Source organism: Acinonyx jubatus, chromosome C2 (genome assembly GCF_027475565.1).
Source record: "Acinonyx jubatus isolate Ajub_Pintada_27869175 chromosome C2, VMU_Ajub_asm_v1.0, whole genome shotgun sequence".
Taxonomy (NCBI): Eukaryota; Metazoa; Chordata; class Mammalia; order Carnivora; family Felidae; genus Acinonyx; species Acinonyx jubatus.
In genome coordinates, this window is record NC_069384.1 from 43,025,759 (window position 1) to 43,048,275 (window position 22,517).

The window sequence follows — 22,517 nt, forward strand, 5'->3', positions numbered from 1 at the left end:
AGGTAGTTTGGCTGTTTCTATTTTGTTTACTTCTTTTCCTGAGACTTTTTATTATTCTTTTGTTTGAAACATATTTCTCTGTCTCCTTGTTTTATCTCTCCATGTTTGTTTCTGTGTATTAGGTAGCTCAGCTATGTCTCCTGGTCTTCAAGATTGTGCACTTAGATATAAGGTATACTGTGGGGCCCAGTAGTACAGAATCAGGTGCTCCAGGAGTGCCTTCTGTGTAGGCTTGCATACCCTCCTGCTGTGACTGGGCTGTGACTGCTGCACACGTGTGCAGTATGCCGACATGTGGGTCTGGCCCCAGCCTAGTGGGCTGCAGTGAATGGTTATGACTACTGTGTATACTGGTTGGCAGGGAAGGCCTCCAAGCACAGCTGTCGAGGAGGCCCAGCTGCACCTGCAGTAGGCTTGCTGGTGGGCAGGGCCGGCCCCCAGCCTGACTGGGTGTATTGATGGATTGTGACTTGGTGTGCTGGCTAGAGGCCCGCCTGTGGCTGGTGGGTGGATTATCTCCTAGTACAGCTAATGGAGAGCCTTGGCTGCAACTGTTGACAGGGGTACATGTTGGCAGCATTATAACCCCCTCCCTGAGGCAGAATGTGTTTTGTAGTGGCACTGGTTCTGGCCAGGGCTATCCGCCGAGTGTAGTGGGGTGGTAGTCACTATGGAGGGGATACTGGTCCTGACTGTTGCTGCCCACTGGGTGTGGCAGGAGGTATTCTCTTTGCAAAGGTGTGTTTTCTCATTGGGGTGGATTTTCACAGAAACACTGGGGTGGGCAAGCAGCACTCCCAAGGTAAATGGAAAGTGCCAGTTACGCCGAAGGAGGGCAAGAAAACGGTGCCCAACAAGACTTCCGTTCCTGGAGAAAGCTGCTACAGTTCCCTGTCCCTCCAGTACATCTTAAAATTAGTCAATAAATCTCCTTCACTTATAACCTAGGTCCTTTGAAATTTCGGCCTCTGTGCTGGGTCTCAGATTAAGTGATACAGTGTGCTGGCCCATTAAGAGCAGAATCTGAGTTTCCTGTAAATTTTTGCTTTCCTTGAGTTAAGTCCCATTGATTTTCAAAGACATTATGGGGCTTGTCTTCCAAGTGCAGATCCCCAAGGTAGGGTGTGCCTGATGTAGGGTTTGATTTCCTTGCTCCCCAGGGAGAACCTCCATACCTGTGATATTTCTCCTGCATGTGGGTCACTGCACAGAGGGGTTGGGTTCCAACCATGTCTCTTCCCCACTTCCCCTTCTCAATGTGGCTTTCTCTTTATCTTTAGCTGTGGAAGTGCTGTTCAGCTAGTCTTTAGATCACTTTCAGAGTGAGTTACATTATATATACCTGTAGCCTCAGTATGTCTGTGGGACAAAGTGACCTCAGGATCCTCTGATTCTGCCATCTTCCTTGACCCCTAATGTTATCTCAGTTTTAGTATAATAGTGTCCTTGATTCTTACCAAACATAGTAAATATCCACTGTTTAAAAATAATAATAGTTAAAAATAGCAACTATTCACTGTTTAAAAACAGACGCAATAAGATTAGCAAAATAGTATGAACAGAAACAATTTTGTTAGCTTCACAATAAATACAAACAGGTACTCGTGGATTACACTTGAAATAATAAAAACCAAAAACAGGTACTCATGGATGATACTTGAAATAAGGAAACAAAATAGGATGTATCTGATTCTCATCTATATACAAAAATTCAACAACTAGATCAGGGTGTTTTTTTTTTTTTAATTTAATAAAACCATCAATCAATATAGACTTCACAAAAGAATGAAAAGATGAATGAGACATAACTCATTTCTCATGTGGAAGAATATATACTTTATTGGAGGAGAATGGCACATACTTAAAATATGCAGATAATCAGTAAGGGAGGAAGGCGTTTTCTAAATTGAAACGTGTATTGTGTGAAAAGTCCATTTTACTTTGACATTATAAATTCGGCCTCCATAGCCTTGTAAAGAATATGAAAAGTACTCAAAAAATATTTCTAAATGTTCAATAGCCACCTACAAATAGTAACTTGTATATTTCCCTTTAAAGGTGGATAAAACATAGTTCCAAAGAATTCTTACTGCAAAATAATCTCAAAATTTTAAGTAAAAAAGTACATTCTGCTGAAACTAAAATTATACTGTATGTTAACTAACTGGAAGTTAAATAAAAACTTGAAAAACACATTCTGAAACAATATATATTTTATGAGCTTAAATTGGCTCAAAATTGATGTGTATGTATTTTTGTGTGTGTACACATGCATATATGTGCAAATAATACCTTATTTGTGTGTATATTTCCAGAAACTTAATTGTGGTTATTTCTCATTAGTGTTACTGCTAACTTATATTCTCTGTCTTTTATATTCTCAAATTTTTGGTGGTGATTTTACATACATATAAATTATACACACACACACATATATGGCATATGTACAATATATTATTATACATGTAATGTATATTATGTGAAATATTATATATAAATGTTATATGTATACATATATACATATTCTATTCATAAAATGTATGTTGCATGTATTATATAAATGATTATATAAAATATATAATGAATATATATTATTTTACAATTAGACATTAAGTGGTAGAAATAAAAGGTCTTTTCCAGAAATAGAAGGATAAATATTTTATGATATGTTAAGTATAAATTATTTAGGGGATAGTAGTCAGTCCTTGAAACTGTATAAGTATTTTTAACATTAAGGTGGCCACTGATGCATGTGGAATAAGTCGAAAGCAAGAAGTGAAGAGAAATTAAACACACATAGAATACAATTACAGAAAACAAACTGTCCATTTTCTAAGAAATCATATGTGCGAAATAACAAGAGAAAAGTCTCCATGAAACCTGGTAAATATTTATTAAATATTTTATAAAGCTATCATAGAGTCATACACTCTAACTTGTGTATCACTGTATTTAAAATATGACAGCAAAGCCATTTTTTCAAAAGTGCTGAGAATCTTTGACACATTTACATGCTATGGAGACCTGTGAAAAGTTTGAAATCGTAGTCAGCCAGATGGTTATCTGCGTGATACCAAATTGCCACCTGCTTAATAACAGTTGCATGATTAACTGCACTTTAAAAGTTTTTATCCAAGTATTTGGCAAAACACAGGAACAATCATTATTCTATGTGATATTTTAAAGCATTTCATGATACTATATATCTGACGATAGAGAAAATCTTTGTATTTCATAAAAATAACACTGTTAAGTACATAGCACAAAAGCACAAAATGTACTGGATGGCATAAGTGCTCATGTCATTGTGAGACTTGCACTTTTTATTACTTCTAGAAAATATATTTTAGACCCAATCTTTAGACCTATCTGCTGCCCTGTTTGTTCGATCATAAAAGGAGATCATGAAGGAGATGAATGTTCTCATGAAGGAGAACATTTACATTTAATTTTCCAAGTAACAGAGCTGCTTTGCAATGCTACCTCAGAAATCTGATTGGTAAAACAACTTAGATGGTAATTTGTGCCTTTGTATAGCTCATATAGTAGACTTAATTTACACAAATGTTAGAAAGTTTAATGGATATTTTCTTTATATATCAACACATTTTAACAGCAGTATGGCTATTGTACAACCAGCTATTTAACATTAGCTGCGTTAGTATAGATTATAAGCACAACTCGCATGCTTTATGCAAATAATGAATCAATTACATTCTGATAATAAATTAATAACCTATTTTGCAAGTAAGTTGTGTGTAGGCCATTTATATAGACAATACATAAAAATGGAACTCAGAAAGAGCCAAATTAGTTTTAAAAATTAGTATTTTCATTATGAATATGTATTTTAAAAATGTATAGGTTTTCTACATTTCTTTTACCTTTTATTAAACATCATAGTATTCAAAATGCTGTGCACAGTAATTGCTGAATTTATTTTACTCTTTGGCATGTATTCATTCACGTATTTGTGACCGCTGCATGAATGTTTCTACCCATCAACTTTCTCTTTCAAATTAAACATTTCAATTATCCAGAATGTTTGATCATTAAAACAAGGCACCGCCCGGGCTTTCCTTTTCCTCTATATTTAGTCTCATGAGTAAATTTGGCTTTAGTAAAGTTACAGAAATGAGACTTCCAAAAGCCTTGAATACAAAATGTAAAATATTGCGAAGTATCTCAAATATCAAGATAATGGACTTAGATAAAATAAATGACTTAAAACTGCTTTAAAAATTATGTTATTTCAATACAGACTTGTGATATACTTGCTCACAATTCTTGAAAATTACGAATCTAAAATATTGGCTTTATTGACTCACTACTTTGGTGTAGCAGGATTCTTGCACAGAGAATTGACACCAAGTTTGTTTTGTTTTGTTTTGTTTTTGTTTTTTTTAGAAAGCAACTTTATTTGTGCCAGCACTACTCAGTTGGGTTTGTACCCGAACTGAGCTCGGAACGCCACGTGGCATAGTTTTTATACATATATTTTTTTACTTTTATGTCTCCCATATATGGTAACTACACACACACATACACACACATGTAGTCTGATTAAGTGGTCTCATGTTCCAAGGTAGTGAGGGATGTTGTCACATACGGTATAGTCAGGTTGCCTTTTTTTTTTTTTTCCCCTTAGGAGGGGACGCTATCACACTGGAGCTTTATGAAGCTATGATATCCAAACCTTTCTCTGATTCTTAATCTTGTTGACCCAACCATTAATTCATTTTCTCTTCAAAACAATTTTCTTCCCACATTATTTGTAATTCTCTCTCACAGCCTAGCTAATAGCTTAATAATGACTTTCACTGCATCATGACAACTATGGATACTAAGTAACTCTACTCAAAGTCTAATACTCTCTCGCTCTGTCCCAAGCCTCCCTAGCACATGAAATTTTAAATCAAGTATGTTTGATAACTATGACATATGATGTTTCAGATTGAAAAAACACAAATGTTTCTATTTATCAAAATAGACAATGCATTAAGATATTTAGTGAGAGACACTATAGATGCGTGCTGATTATTGGTATGTCTTCGCAAACATTTTTTTCTTCAAAAGGATTTTTTTTTCAAATATACCTCAAATGTTCAGCCTGTTCAGGTGCTTAGAATTATTTGTACCTAAAGGAAAAATGAAGACACTGATACTACTCTAGAGAGAACACAGAAAGAGAAAAAAGAATATTGTGTGACCATTTTCGTGTGTGTGTGTATACATGCAAACCTATGCATATACAGGTTTATTACATAAACCTGGAAAATCATCTCTATGCCTTTTTTTATTTTTTTAATCTTATTTAAAAAAATTTTTTTTTAATGTTTATTTACTTTTGAGACAGAGAGAGATAGAGCATGAACGGGGGAGGAGCAGAGAGAGAGGGAGACACAGAATCCGAAGCAGGCTCCAGGCTCTGAGCTGTCAGCACAGAGCCCGATGCAGGGCTCGAACTCACAGATCGTGAGATCATGACCTGAGATGAAGTTGGACATGGCTCGAACTCACAGATCATGAGATCATGACCTGAGCTGAAGTTGGACACTTAACCGAGGGAGCCACCCAGGCGCCCCTCTATGCCTTTTTTAAAATCAGATTTTATAAGAGATTTTGTGTCTAATCACTATTGGAGTTTATAATTGCAGAATCCTTTGTCAACTTTTAGAATCTCTATAGTTTTATATTTTTTTTTCACATAAACACATTCTTTCTACACATTAGTCCTTTATTTTGTATAATTTTTGGTTCAATTCCATTTTTGAGACTAGATATTAAAACCTTTCCTGAGTAGTTTTCTGCCCCTAGAGTTGGATTTAGAATGCCACATTTTTCTTTTCTAAACTATAAGTAGAATAATATTTTTATCTTCTAGAAGAGATAACAAAACAAAACAGGGAGCCTGGGTGGCTCAGTTGGTTGAGCGTCTGACTTCAGCTCAGGTCATGATCTCACAGCTCGTGGATTCCAGCCCCACTTCGGGCTCTGTGCTGACCTCTCAAAGCCTAGAGCCTGCTTCCGATTCTGTGTCTCCCTCTCTCTCTGCCCATAACCCTCTCACATTCTGTCTCTGTCTCTCTCAAAAATAAAGAAACATTTAAAAAAAATAGAAGAAAGAAAACAATTGATAAGTTTTAATTTATTATGGTATTTAAAATTAGATACTGAGTATATTTTTAGCTTACTATTTAAGGAAAAACAGATGAGTTACATATAAGTATTACTATCATCCTTAGCAATAAACAAGTCTATATAAATATTCAAGATATATAGAATAAAAACGGTTTGTCTTAAGTGGTACAATTAAATTTGTACTCTGTGATATAATCTGATTAAATGTGTGTTTTAAGTTTTAATAGTTTTATATTTGTTCAATGACAGAAAAATCTCATCCTTCAGGTAAAAGACTTGGGAATAAGCAGGTCACTGAGAATATAACCTGAATCTGAGAGAAAGGACTTGGAAGAAGTAAACAGGAACATGCATTTTGCTTATTCAGATATTAGGAGACTCAACACAAACCTGTTAGTATTCCTAATAAGGACCGAACAATCTTCAGTGTAAACCCAAGTGCAGTTAGGTCTCTGTTCTACTAGATACGTTCATCAATACCTCAATGGTTTGAGTTACCTTTTTTCTTTTTTTCCTTGAATACTGCAAATCTTTTGCTAAGGAAGAATGCCCAGGTGCTGAGAATCTTCAAACTTTGTATATAGCTTGGAAGTTTAGAGTGTTGAGCACAGACTGCATTTTTTTTTATTAGTGTCCACATACCCAGCATTCTTTGTCTGTTGTAGTCAGTAGAGCTTATGTCATTGAACCATGCAGGGAAAATAGAATGCTCTCTCTGAAGATCAAATTAACTCTTAGACACCAACCTAAAAACTAACAGAATATTTTATATATTTCATGTGAAATTTGGTTTTCTTCTAACACGTTTGTATTTCATGCTTCTCCTTGCCATTCACCCTCTACGTAGAGGTAACTCTACGCAATAGGAGAAAATTTAGGTTGCTATAAAGAAAAAAGACTTATAAGAGATCTTGAGAGACTGGACAGTCCAGAGGTGCTTCCTCAAACACGGTCCCTTTTTATTTTAAACCTTATCTGAGTCTAATTGAATGTTCTTCTCTTAACTGGAAGACTCATGAGTGGCACCAAAATATATCTTCTTTCTCTTAGGTTGGATTATTTCAGTGGAGATCCAAGGATAAACATTTTCATATAAGTAATTTATTAAGAGGGTTCTAGTAAAAATCAGGAGAGTTAAGAAATTGTTCGATAGGGGCAAAGTTCAATAAAGACAAAGTACTTTGTAGGAAAATTTTAGTTCATCCTGCAGAGATCTCTTGAAATAGTGTAAGTAGCAATTCATAGTGGCTCTAACAAGATAGAGAGGAGCTGGCTTACTCATCTGGTAAAACAGGTAAAATGTGATCAGGCAGCTTTCAGGGCAAGTCCTTTTGTATGTTTGTTTTTGTTCTCTCTTTTTTTAAATGTTTATTTATTTTGAGAAGAGGGAGTATAAATGGGAGGGGGAAAAGAGAAAGGAAGAGAGAGAATCTTAGAAATCTTGCCAAGTTTCACACTTGGCATAGAGCCCAATATGGGGCTTGATCCTACAAACTGTGAGATCATGACCTAAGCCAAAACCAAGAGTTGGACACTTAACCCACTGAGCCCTCCAGGCACCCCAAGGGCAGGACCTCTGATAAGAAGATTCAATTGCTATTCAGAGTAGAAGCACATCAGTAGCCCATGTACATGCAAGCGATAAGGAATAAGAAAAAAATATGCACAGACAAGCGTGGGCTTCAATACTACAAAAGAAGAGGTATAATCTCACTACTGAATTGCATGAACTTTGTTTTAGCTGAAAAAAATGTCAGTATAAAAATTAAACTACAATAAATTTCACCCTTTAGGTGTACTTTTTGATGATTTTTGGCAGTTGTATATATTCATTATCTCATCAATCATGATACAGAGCAATTCCAACCAACTAAAATATATTCTTGGGCTCCTTTGCATTTCATGCCTACTCTGGCTTTCCTTCCTCACTGCTAGGAAACACTGATCTCTTCTTTGTCCCTATAGTTTTGCCTTTTCTGTAATTTCTTATAAATGATATAATGCTTACATGTTTGTGTTTGACTTTTTTGACATAGCATGATTTTTGAAATTCATCCATTTTCCAATGTTCAAGTCTGTTTGTTTTTACTGCTGAGTAGTATTCTCTGAAATTGGGTTGTCACAATTTGTTTACTGACAAGTTTGTGATGGGTGTATCATTGAGCATTTTGATCAGAAATCTCTGAGAGTTCTATTTGCTCCACATCCTTGCCAACACAAGGCATCATCAAGCATTTTGATTTTAACAGTCTAGTAATTTGGTGGTGTTATTATGGTTTGAATTTGAATTTTCTGAGTGACTAATGTTGAGCACATTTCCATATGCCTATGGGCCATTCATCAATCTTCTTTTGTAAATGATCTATTCAATTGCCCATTTTTTTTTTTTGTAGGAAGCGGTTTTGTTCGTTTGTTTGTTTGTTTTGTTTTGTCCATAGAAGTCTTCAATGTTAAGCACCATTTATTAGAAAGACTATCTTTTTTTCCATTTTTTCCATTTTTCCATTCCCCATGATTTTTCCGTTTAACTAACTTGGCACTGTGTAAAAAAAATAAACCCACCCTGTAAATCTGTGATTATTTTTTCACTCTCTATTCTTTTTTATTGATCTATATATTGATCATTACCACTATGCACACTATATGTGGTGAATCTTTCAATGGCAGATGCATTCTGTTTTGAGGTATTTAAAAATAATTAATTTGGTTAGAATTTGTTCAAATTCAAATTTGTCAAATATGTCATTTTTTTTCTTTTTCTAACAATTATTGATAGATAGGATGTTGTAATCTCCAGGAATAGATTTCAAGAGAATTTATGTTTCAAGCCCAGTAATTTACACTCAGTTCTTTCTTACACATTGATTGTTCGATTGTTTTCAGGTCCTCTATTTTCTCCTTCAATTCCCCTTGCCTTTGAATCCTTAAGCATAGTTGTAAAAAGTACTTTTAAATCTATGTCTGCAAAATCCAACATGTTCATCATTTCTGAGTTTGTGTCTTTTGATTGGTTTTTCTCCTCTTTTTAAATTCACTAATTTGCTATTTTGTACTGAATATTGCTGTGTTATGCTATTAATGTGTAGATTTTGTTGTCTTAAAACAAGGTGACATTTTATTCTGGTAGAATCTGCAAATGAGCTTGATTTATTTGAGCTTCTTCCTAGATTGTGCCAAGATAAGTCTGTGATTATTTCTTTTAGGACTATGTAAATCTTATTCTTAATGTATTGTCTTTCTGGGAGCTTACCAAATGCCTGGGGTGTAAAATGAGATCTCTCCACTCTAGCTTATAAGAATTTGAACATCTAGCAGCTATATTCAAACCCAAACAATTGTTCAGCTCATATCTCTGCAATAGCTCCTCTTTGGTAGTTTTCTTTTCTTGTTTCTTTTCTTTTCTTTTCTTTTCTTTTCTTTTCTTTTCTTTTCTTTTCTTTTCCTTTTCATTTGTTTTGTTTTGTTTATTTTTAAAAAAAAGTAAAAAAAAATTTTTTTACTTTGGTTGTGGAGTGGTTAGCCTTGCAAAATCTCCTCTCGTAACTTCTCAGCTTAATATTTATCTAGAAAGTCAAGCAACTCCTGTGCATATTCCTGAAGGCCCTTCATTGTACAATATCTTCTTCAGTTTTTGGCCCATAAAGCCAGCATCCTCAATAACATAACATTGATCTCTGTGGTTCCAGCTCAATGTAATTTTCGGCTTTATTTGGACTTGCTGTACTCCAGAAAGTATCTCCAGGCATAAAACTGAGGTTATAGAGCCATCTGACAGTTTTTCCTTCTTTTCATGATAACAGCATCACTTTGCCTATCATGCAGTATTTGAAAAGTTATTATAGTTATCTATTAGGAGACGTGAATTGCTAACAGTTTTGCCATTTTAATCAAATATGGAAATCCCCATTCTTCTTTTTCTGAGTTATTTTTTAGTTGCAGTATAGCTAACACACAATGTTATGTTTGTGTCAAATGTACAACATAGTGATTTGACAAGTCTGTATATGTTAGGCTCACAAGTGTAGCTATGATCTGTCACCATATGATGCTATCACAATACCATTGGCAATAGTCTCTATGCTGATTTATTCATTCCCTAACTGAAAGCTTGTATCTTCCACTCCCCATCATCCATTCTGCCCATCCCTCCCACTTTCCCCTCTGGAAACCATCAGTTTTTCTTTGTATTTATGGATCTGTTCCTGTTTTTGTTTATTTTATTTTTTAAGATTCCACATATAAATGAAATTGTATTTATCTTGGTGTGACTTATTTCACTTAGCATAATACCCTCTATGTCCATCCATGTTGTTGCAAATAACAAGATCTCATTACTTTTATGGCTAAGTAATATTCCATTATAGATATTTATATTCCTATTCAGATTTATAAATATTTATGTATATACACACATGCCCCACATCTTCTTTATCCATTTATTTATTTATTGAATGTCCCTAAATTTTTAAAGTGAGTTTTTCAACAAATTGTTTTGATTAACTAGACGGGTTTTCATAGTTTTTGAGCAATATTTTTTAATACATATAAACATCCTTGGAAAACTTCCTTCATAATTAGTGACAATTTTCCACATGAAAAAAGAATAGTGTATTTTTATCAACAGGGGAAAAAAGAATAGTATATTTTTATTGGGTCATCCTAATAATGTAATTAGGATTTATGGTATAAAGTCATTACTTAAAAAGAAGTAAAACTTTTAGAATAATGTCTATGTTATTTGTCATTAATGTAATGTTCTAAAGGTCACAACATTAAGTGCATGTGTGAAAATTAGTGCTGTGTACTTGGTTAGTTATGTCTTGAGGTGAAATAATCATAAATAGCTCAACTTTACAAAATAGGATACTGAGTATATCCATTGATGGTAAGAAATAGTGAGTAGTGACCCAATCTGATATATACCATATTTCTTTTACTTGCAACATCTTTCAGAAAAAAGTTAAAAAATCAACCCACCAGGGCGCCTGAGTGGCCCAGTCGTGTAAGCGTCTGACTCTTGGTTTCAGCTCAGGTCATGATCTCAAGGTTCCCGGGCTCAAGCCCCCCACTGGGCTCTGTGCTGTTAGCCAATTCCTTAACATTTCTTCCTCTCCTTCACCCTCTCTTCTCACTTTCTCTATATACACACATCCTATTGGTTCTGTTTTGCTGGATAATCCTAATACAAAGGCTGTATTCATTTTCCTTAACTAAATGCATATGTTCATGTCTCACCTCCTTTGCTAGTAGTTCTTATATATTGTTATAATTCCAGTTATTTTATTTGCATATGATTTCTGTCACAAATTAGGGTATAAAATTCTCTACAACTGAGACAGTGTATAATACCACTTTTATATCTGTGTCTACTACATTTTTCTTTTTTAATTATTGAGATAGTTTACTCATTTTTTTTAATGTTTATTTATTTTTGAGAGAGAGACAGAGCAGAGAGGGGGAGGGCCAGAGAGAAAGAGAGACACAGAATCTGAAACAGGCTCCAGGCTCTGAGCTGCCAGTACAGAGCCCGACACAGGGCTTGAACTCACAAACTGTGAGATCATGACCTGAGCTGGAGTTGGACACTTAAGCAACTGAGCCACCCAGGTGCCCCTCTAGTCCATTTTTCAACTACACAGGTAGAATGCCAATATATATTTTAAAAATTAATCCTATTGCTTTATATTATGCTACTGACTCTTGTGAATAAATATGAAGCATTTGATATATTATTAAACCTCAAAAAGTATGTATCTTTGTGTGTGTGTGTGTGTGTGTGTGTGTGTGTGTGTGTTGTGTGTTGGAAAAGAAAAATGGAATGATATCATTATTAGTTGCTTCTAATGACTCTCAAAGGAACCAAAAACTAAATGAAATATTTGTCCTATATCTGCTCATGAGTGTTCTTAAAAGAAATATTACAGTTTTGTTTATCATGACTAGTATCATGTCATAATATTTTAGATTGTTTTCAATTTAATTTAAAGAGAATAAGGCCATATCTATTTTAAGTATACTGTTGCTTTTGTCCCCAAAGTGAATATAGTTAGATTTACTTTTACTGCCACTTTATTTTTAATGAGAATATTTCAGTGACAACAACAGTAAAATACTCTGATTGTTTTCAAATTAGAGATATAAACTCTGCTCCATAATTTACTTTTGCCTCTCTACTTCATGGAATATTTGTTATTTCTAAGAACTGCAGTTTCCTATAAATGATATAAATAAGGTAAATGATGATCTTCACCTTTCCTTAAATTTCTAAGAGGCAAAGACTAACTGAAAGTTTCTATTCACCTATTTTTTTTTTCATGGGAATTATTTAAGAGACAGAAGTTTTTCTTTTATTATTGGCTGATAAGCAAACAAATTGAAGCAAATCAAATCAATTTATAAACCTGTAGGAGGATAAAATATAGACATAAATCCACTGAACACACATGTAACTAATACACCCTCTGCACATATTCTGAATGATTTCAGCGAACGCTACTCATCTGTCCATAGGCACATATAATGAATGCCAATGCAATCATCTGGAGGCTTAGCCATCCTTCTCTTCTTCTTCTTCTTCTTTTGTCTCTAGGCTCTCCAACTTTTATGTTTTTCATTCACTCCACTAAGCTTCTCTTGAGCTTTCTAGGTTTGACAAAGTTGTCCTCTGGCATGTTTTTGCCAGCTGTCATGGCTCATGTGCAATTTAAGCCTCTGTTGCACACTATTGTAAATCCAGGTAATGAAAGCCACAAACTTCTCACAAGCATTATAAAGCTGACATCTGTCAAGATAAATATTGTGCAGTCAGCAAAGAGAGGGGATGGCTTAGATGGCTTAAACAGGTAACCTTGATACTTCATTTGAGAAGGCTTTAGATGCACCTTCAAAGTATCGTGGTTTGCGTTAAGTTGTTATGTAACATCTGCAGATCACTTTCATGCTCTTAATAAGTAATAGTTTATGTTTTTAAAAACATCTGTGTTTTGGAGAAAACGGATGAATTATTTCCCAAGCCCATTATTTAAAAACATGGTATGATTTTCTGTGTTTTATTTACTTATTTACTATTTTATTGTAATATTAATACCTGTTGTTTAAATAAAATATATACATGTGTTAAAGTACACATATGAAGAATATCACAATTACTTTTATTGTCACAAACCTTTCAATGTTGTTTAGCAATACTTTATATTCCTTTAATATTCTTTTATTTTTGCAATGAACACTGTATGAAAATTTGCATCTTAATATAGCTCAGTAAATCTTATGTCATAAACATTGTCATGTTAATCATGTTTATCTAAATTATAGCATGAAGTTACCCTGTAGCTTTCTGGCTTTTAATGACAGAAGATTTTACAGAGTGCTTTAATTATAACTATTATAACAACTATACAAATAAGTTCTAACATTGACCATTTCTTATAGGTCAGACTATTTCCTATGTGATATATATTCTCTCATTTAATTCTTTCTAAAAATTTTTTTTTTAAATTCATTAATTCATTTTGAGAGAGAGAGAGAACACACACAAGGGGAGAGGAGCAGGGAGTGAGGGAGAGAGTGAGAATCCCAAGCAGGCTCTGTGTTGAAGTCCAATGTGGGGGCTCAAACTCAAGAATTACAAGGTCATGACATGAGCCAGTTGGCTACTGATCTGACTGAGCCACCTAGGCCCCAATCTCATTTAATTCTAACAATAATCTACTACTCATACTATTATATAAATATAAGTTAAAGTAATACACAAATAATTATGTAAATATAATACAATAACCATTATATTATTATGTTCTCTCTCTCTTATAGACAATAAAGCCAAAGATTAGAGAAGTAAAACAAAATGGTTGAGACAATACAGCCAGTGAGAACAAGAGCTGGCACTCGAGCACATTCTTGTAAGCATCTTTAGAATTAGTTCTTGTAATATCTTATCATGTACAACACTATGTGACAGGAAAATGAAGATTTAGTTTTAGTTACAACTCACAAGTTAGAGGATTATTCTTTTACCCCATCTTATTTCTTTAGTATATTCAGAGAACACCGTAGAAACAGAACAACACGGATCACTATGGAAAAAAAAAAAATAGAGCTGACTATATAAGGAAAAAAGAATCTTCATCCATTCCCTTTGAGCACAGGAAAAAAAAAAAAAAACTAAAAACAAATGCTTTGTGTCAAGGTATAAAAAAAAAAAAAAAACAAGAAATGAGAATGCTGTAAGAATTACATTCTCTCTTGTCAGACAGTGAAACACCAAACAAGAATAGACCAGAAAAAATGTTATTGACATAGACATGCTTTTTATCATTATTTTTTAAGGAATGAAATACTGAAAATGGATTTGGAACCCATAAAATCCTTTAGAATTTTTCCATATAAGTATGTATATAATGATTGAGACCCATAGTATATATGTGTGAATCTTTTTATATACGTACGTGTGTGTGTGTGTGTGTGTGTGTGTGTGTGTGTGTGTGTATTTCAACAGTAGGTAAACTAATGCAAGGTCTAATTATTCTGTTAATTTTGTATTTTTGAGATTGGAAATAAGAGAAAGATCCTGTCATTAGAATCTAAATTGTAGTAGACTCATCTGTGAAGATATCTATCATTTTGTGAGAAAGAATAAGGAAGAATGTGATGAAATCAGAGTGAGCAACTGGGGGTTGAGGGGAGGAGAAAAAGCCAATATAGTATGCTTTTGCTCTTCTCTGTAAGAAAGGTAAATAAGATTAACATGTATATATATTTTTAATTTCTAAAGAGAGCAAGAATGAAATATGAACTACTCAATTTTACATAAAACTTAGAAAAAGGGAATTAACAGGGAGAAGTAAATACATTTATATGATTTTGACTTTGAACCGTATTTCTTTTACACTTCCAAAAATGAAATTCATCCACCTGTAGGGAAATACCTTAAAAAGTAGGAAAAATAAATGCAAAATTAGGCACAAACATTAGAAAATAAGTCCAACTCTATATTAAATAGGTAACACATCCATGTCTTATACAACGTTATTTATAATTATAACTCAATAAAACTGGAAAAAACACCAAAAAAACCCCACAGACATAAGACATAAATAATATTTCAAGTAATTTTAACACAGTTCTTTATATAGATTTATACACACACACACATACATGTATAAACAGAAAGAACTATAAATACACTTTCGGTACATTTTCAATCAAAAATGAACAATAGGTTTATTGTTAGTAATGTTGACAATGTAATTGTAAGCTACATTAAAGTACATTCTTGGGGCCCCTGGTTGGCTCAGTCAGTTGAGTGTCTGAATTTGTGGCTCAGGTCATGATCTCACAGTTCACTAGTTCGAGCCCTGCTTCAGGCCCTGCGCTGACAGCTCAGAGCCTGGAGCCTCCTTCAGATTCTGTGTCTCCCTTTCTCTCTGTCCCTCCTCTGATCAATTACTTTCTCTCTCTTTCTCTGTCTCTCAAAAATAAACACTTTTTTAAAAAGTACATTCTTTCAAACTACACCAAATGTATTATAAATGAATTTACAATTATTCCCTAATATATGTTTTAAAAAAATGTAAATATATTGAATTTATTTGGAAACAGTTTTTACAGCATAAAAGCATTAAATAAAATAGTTTTATAGCATAAAAGTACTAAATAAAATAGGTAAAAATCTTTTTGTTAAATTTGAGTAAGAAATACAAATGTAACTTGTAATTTAAAATATATATATTCTCTAGGTTTTTGCTACTGAAATAATCTAGAAGCAGTGACCTCCCAAGAGTAATGTGTATACGTAACAACCAGACTTTGATTCTAAAAACTATTCTCCAATATAATGAAGAGGTGAGACTTGAAGAAATAGCTCTTTCCAAGTCTGAGAACAGGGAAAAGAGAGAAAATGAAAAATGTACACAAGAAACTGATCAAATATTAATGTGTTTATATCAAAAGGATACAGAAATGGGTTGGCAATTTGTGTGGAAAATTATATATGTGTGTGTGTGTGTGTGTGTGTGTGTGTGTGTGTGTGTATGTATATATATAAATTTTTTTTCAATGCTATACATCTCAAAATCTTGATTAGTTTTTCCCATATGAAAAATATGATATCCACTTTAAGTTTGGTATATACACTTAGTGGATCTTTCCATTCTGTTTATTTTTAAACTTTTTGTATCATTTTGTTTTAAAATCCTATTGTGCAAAAATATATGGCATTAGAGAGGAGACGGTAAGATTTAAGAAGAAAGATAGTATCTTTTAAGCAGTAGGCTTAAACCATTCATATGCATACCGATTTTTGATGAGTTTGAATATATTCCATATTTGGTTTTATGTGGTCTTACTTGTCATTATTCACTTATTTTATACACTCCATTTTCCACTTGGTGATTTTAGTTTGCTTCATTTTGTTTACGTATTTAAAACTACGTATTTTACTCTCAAATTTTCTGATTACTTTTATGTACATATTTGACAGGTAACATTAAATTTAAATTTTCTAATAAAAGTTGAAGTTTAATAAGATCAGTTTTACTCTCTGCAAGGACATTAATACCTATTTAATTTTATCTTCTTTTCTTCTTATCCTCTTTCCCCATAAATAAACACACACACACACACACACACACACACACACACACATATCATAGGACAAACCTTATTATTTTCATCTAGGTTGTAGTTTAATTTGTTAACCAAAACACATTTTAAAACACTGATTATTTAGATATATTGCAGACATATTTTTGGTAGCAAATTCTTGAATAGTATTGTTCAAATGCCAGTAAGCTCATTAAATAATTTATAGAAATATAGCATATCAAGAATGGAATATTTTGTTGTCATTAATATTGATATGATTTGTCCATATCAGCATATATTTAAAATGCTCAAAATTTATTGTAAAGTGAAAAAATTAATTTATATGAGGACAGTTATTTTAGATACCATTTTATTCAACTTCTATCAATAGTTATGTCTAGAGAGATACCCAAATAAATAGGTAGATATATACATACATAAACAACTTGTCATTTCTGAAAATAGGCACCATTATTTTATAAACACATTTGCCTTTATTGAGAGGAACTGGTACAATGTGTTACATATACATTTGTAATGCTAAAATTTTGCCATGTTTATGTATTATGTAAAAAAAAAACCCTATTCAAAATGTCTACTACAACATGACAGTTTTTAAAAAGTTCTTACAAGTCAATGATTACATGTTACATGGGCATCTGGGAAAAGTTAGTAAAAAAAATTAATTCATTGATGAAGAAAAACACATGTCCCTACAGTAAGGAGAGTTGAATCTTCACAATCAGTGAAATAAGATTTGCCTACAATCTTGTCATCTACAATATTAGCAAAGCGCTTTAAAATAAACAATTGATGGAGAATGTGAGAAAAATGTTACTGAGGTGAAAATTGGTATTTAATGGCAATACATATATCAACCTTCAGCTGATATGAGACAGTGTAATTAATTATTCGGATAGCATTCCAAGTAAGAGTATGTTTAACAATACTCTGCCCTCTAAGGAACATTTCTTCTGTTTTTATTTTCCTTAAATTCAATAAAAAGAGAATTAAGAATGATGTTGATTTGAGTTTCTAAGGTTCACGCCTGCGAATCAGGATTCTCAATCCAGAGACAATGGCCCCAATGTGATAGAACCCCAAAGGCTTCATTGAGAGTAACTGGAATGAGACAGTTGATAGCTTTGATGACATGAACCTCTCTGATTCCCTTTCCCGTGTCGTATGCCTATGGCTTTGAGAAGCCTTCTGCCATCCAGCAGTGAGCCCTTCTTTCTTGTATCAATGGTTAATGTGATCACTGAAGCCCAATCTGAGACTGGGAAAACAGTCACTTTTGCCATATCAATTCTGTGACAGATTGAATTGGAACTAAAGGCTACACAGGCCTTGGTCCTGGCACCCAGCAGAGAGTTGGATCAGCAGATACAGAGATAGTCATGGAATTAGGAAATTACGTGGGTGCCTCCTGCCATGCCTGCATTGAGGGGACCAATGTGTGTGCTGAGGTGCAAAAGTTGCAGATGGAAGTTCCCCATATCATCATACCCCAGGTCATGTGTTTGATATGCTTAACTGGATATACCTGTATCCCAAATACATCAAGATGTTTGTACTGGAGGAAGCTGATAAAATGTTAAGCCATGGATTTGAGGACCAGATCTATGACATATTCCAAAAGCTCAGCACTTTTGGAATGGTGGTTTTGCTGTCGGCTACAATGCCTTCCAATGTGCTTGAGGTGACCAAGAAGTTCATGAGGGAACCCATTTGGATTCTGGTCAAGAAAGAGGAGTTGATCCTGGAAGATATCCACCAGTTTTACGTCAAGATGGAACAAGAGGAATGGAATCAGATGCACTGTGTGACTTGTGTGAAACCCCGACGATCATACAGGCAGTCATATCCATCAACACCTGAAGGAAGGTTGATTGGCTCACTGAGAAGACTCACACTTGAGACTTTACCATGTCCTCCAACATGGAGATATGGACCAAAAGGAATGAGATGTTATCATGAGAGAGTTCAGCTCTGGCTCTAGCAGAGTATTTATTACCACTGACCTGCTGGCCAGAGGCATTGATGTGCAGCAGGTTTCTTTAGTCCTCAATTACGACCTTCCCACCAAAAGGGAAAACCGTACCTACAGAATCAATTGTGATCGACCATTTGGCTGTAAGGGTGTGGCTATTAACATGGTGACAGAAGAAGACAAGAGAATTTCTCAAGACAATGAGAACTCTACAACACCTCCATTGATGTATACCCCCCAATGTCGCTGAAACCATCATCTGAGATGCTTCCTGCTACCCAGCTGTACCTGGAGTTCAGTCCTTGGGCAGGATAAGGGGGGAGGGGCACTGAAGAGGAGCAGGAGAGGGGAGGGAAGGGAGCCAAGGGATGGACATCTTGTCATTTTTTTTTAATAAATGTCACTTTTTGAGGCCAAAAATAGACTTCTGTTGATTTTATTTTATTATATAGGCTATACTTTTCAATATAAAAAGCAAATTTATACTTTTTTTTATAAATTGAAAGAGAACAGCATGTTTGGCATCATAAAACAGAGCTATGGTTGAAGTATATCTATTGTAGACATTACAAGTAATCTCAGAATAACCTCGTGGTTTCTTTCCCCATTTTCATGGGTGTGTGTTTGCAAAATCTAGTTTAAAAAGAAACCCATATGGGGCGCCTGGGTGGCTCAGTTGGTTAAGTAGCCGACTTCGGCTCGGGTCATGATCTCGCAGTCCGTGAGTTCAAGCCCCGCGTCGGGCTCTGTGCTGACAGCTCAGAGCCTGGAGCCTGTTTCAGATTCTGTGTCTCCCTCTCTCTCTGACCCTCCCCTGTTCATGCTCTGTCTCTCTCTCTCTCAAAAATAAATAAACGTTAAAAAAAAAAAATTCAAAAAGAAACCCATAGCAGTTTTCATTTGCCCAGAATGAGGGATGAAGATTACAATTTACAGTCACTTTCTATTTTTTTATTGACATATAGCTGACATACAGTATCCTATTAGTTTATATCAATAGTACATCATAGTAATTCAATATTTTTATACATGATGAAATGATCTCCATAAGTCTAGTTATCATCTGTCACCACACAAAGTTACTACACTATCATCAACTGTATGATATATTATATCCCCATGATTTATTTATTTTAAAACTGGAAGTCTGTACCTCTTAATCCTCTTTACCTATTTTGCCCATCCTCTAAACTTTGGTAACAGTTTCCTGTATCTAGGAGTCTGTTTCTGTTTGGTTTTATTTTTAGATTCCATATATAAATGAAATCAGACGGTATTTGTCTTTCTCTGACTTATTTCACTTCACATAATGCTCTCTAGGTCTATCCATGTTGTCTCAAGAGGCACAATCTCATCTATTTTTATGGCTGACTAATATTCTGTAACACACACGCCACATCTTCCTTATCCATTGGTCTATTGATGGACATTTAGGTTGCTTCCATATCTTAACTGTTGTAAATAAGGTTTCCATTGAACATAGGGATACAAATACCTTTATGAACTGGTGTTTTCATTTCCTTTGTATAAATGTCCATAAGCAGAATTGCGGGTGGTTTTAATTTTCTGAGGAGCTTTCATACTTTTTTTCACAGTAGCTGAACAAATTTGCATTGCTACAAAGATATTATGAGAGTTTTCTCCACATACTTGCCAGCACTTGTTCCTTTTTGTCTTTTTGATAATCCGGGAGGAGAGAGGTGGTATCTCATTGCATTTTTGATTTGCATTCCCCTAATTATTAGTGTTTTTGGGCATCTTTTCATGTGTTTGTTGGCCATCTTGCATGTCTTCTTTGCTAAAGTATTCAATTCCTCTCTCCATTTTTTAATCACGTTGTTTGTTTGTTTTTATATTAACTTGTGTTAAGTTCTATATGTATTTTGGATCCACCCTTTATTGGATGTATGATTTGCAAATATCTTCTCCCATTCAGTAGGTGCCTTTTCATTATGTTGATAGTTTCCTTCTCTGTGCCAAAGCTTTTTAGTTTGATGCAATCCCATTTTTTTTTAATTTTAACTTTTGTTACCCTTGCCTGAGTAGGTCCAAAAAGCATTGTTCACACAAATGTCAAAAAATTTACAACCTGTGTTTTTTTACTACGAGTTTTATGGTTTCAGGTCTTACATTCAAGTCTTTAATCCATTTTGAATTTATTTTTTAATATGTTAAAAGATAGTGGTCCAGTTTCATTCTTTTGCACATAGCTATCTAGTTTTCCCAGTAGCATTTATACAAGACTGTCTTTACCCCATTAAATATTCTTGCCTTCTTTCTTACAGATTAATTGGCTACTTATGTGTGGAGTTATTTCTGGGCTTTGTATTCTATTCCATTGGTCTTTGTGACTGTTTTGTGCCAGTCCCACACTGCTCTGATTACTATAGCTTTGTAGTATAGTTTGAAATCAGATAGCATGATACATATACCTTTGTTCCCCCCCCCCACCCCCCAAGAAAAAATTATTGCTATTTGGGATCTTTTCTGGTTCCAAACACATTTTAAGATTCTTCTTCTTAGTTCTGTGACAAATACCATTAGTACTTTGATGGGCATTTCATTGAATCTGTAGAATGCTTTCAGTAGTATAGACATTTTAATAATATTATTTCTTCCACTGCATGAGCATGGTGCACCTTTCCATTTATTTGTGTAATTAGTAACTCTCATCAAGATCATCTAGTTTTCAGCATACATGCATACGTCATCTTATTGCATTTTTCTTTATTGTGTATTATGAATATTGCATTTAGTACAACTAAAGATTTGTGGCAACCCTGAGTTAAACACATCTCTTGGTGCCATTTTTCCAACAGCATTTGTGTAATTTGTGTCTCTGTGTCACATTTTGGTAAGTCTCACAATATTTCATTTAAAAAAAATTTTTTTTAATGTTTTACTTCTACTTTTGAGAGAGAGAGAGAGAGAGGAAGGAGGGAGGGAGACACAGAATCTGAAGCAGGCCCCAGGCTCTTAGCTGTCAGCACAGAGCCAGATGTGGGGCTTGAACCCACTAACCATGAGATCATGACCCGAGCTGAAGTAGGAGGCCCAAACAACTGAGCCACCCAGGCACCCCTCACAATATTTCATTTTTTAATTATTATTTTACTTGTTATAGTGGCCTATGATCAGTAATTACTACTCCCTGAAAGGTAAAGTGATGGTCAGCATTTTTTAGCAATACTTTTACTTAAGATATGTATATATATATATATATTTAGTCATAATGCTATTGCACACATAATAGGCTAAAGAGTCATGTAAACATAACTTTTTCATGCAGTGGGAAACCAAACAGTGTATTTGATTCACTTTATTGCAACATTTACTTTATCACAGTGGTCTGGAACCGAATGCTCAATGTCTCTGAGGTACATCTGTACAGGTCTTTCACCTCCTTACTTAAATTTATTCCTAGGTATTTAATTCTTTTGATGCAAATGAAAATGAAATTGTTTTCATAATTTTTCTTTCTGATACCCTGTTATTGGTATATAGAAATGCAACCAATTTCTGCATCTTAATTTTGTATTCTGCAGCTTTAATGAATTCAGTTATTAGTTCTAATAGTTTTTTGATAGAATTTATGTATATGTATGTATGTGTGTACATACATATACAATGTTATCTCCAAATAGTGACAGTTTAATTTCTTCCTTTATAATTTGGATGCCTTTATTTATTTATTTATTTATTTATTTATTTATCTATCTTGTCTGTTTCCTGTGGCTAGGACTTCCTGTCTTATGTTGAATAAAAAGTGGCAAGACTGGACATCCTTGTCTTCTTCATG

The 22,517-nt window shown here is 34.1% G+C and overlaps 1 pseudogene; it reads left to right on the forward strand.

Annotated features, from left to right (window-relative positions):
* Positions 1–670: 670 nt before the first annotated feature.
* On the forward strand, positions 671–19,033 carry LOC106982815 (eukaryotic initiation factor 4A-I-like; annotated as a pseudogene).
* Positions 19,034–22,517: the final 3,484 nt, after the last annotated feature.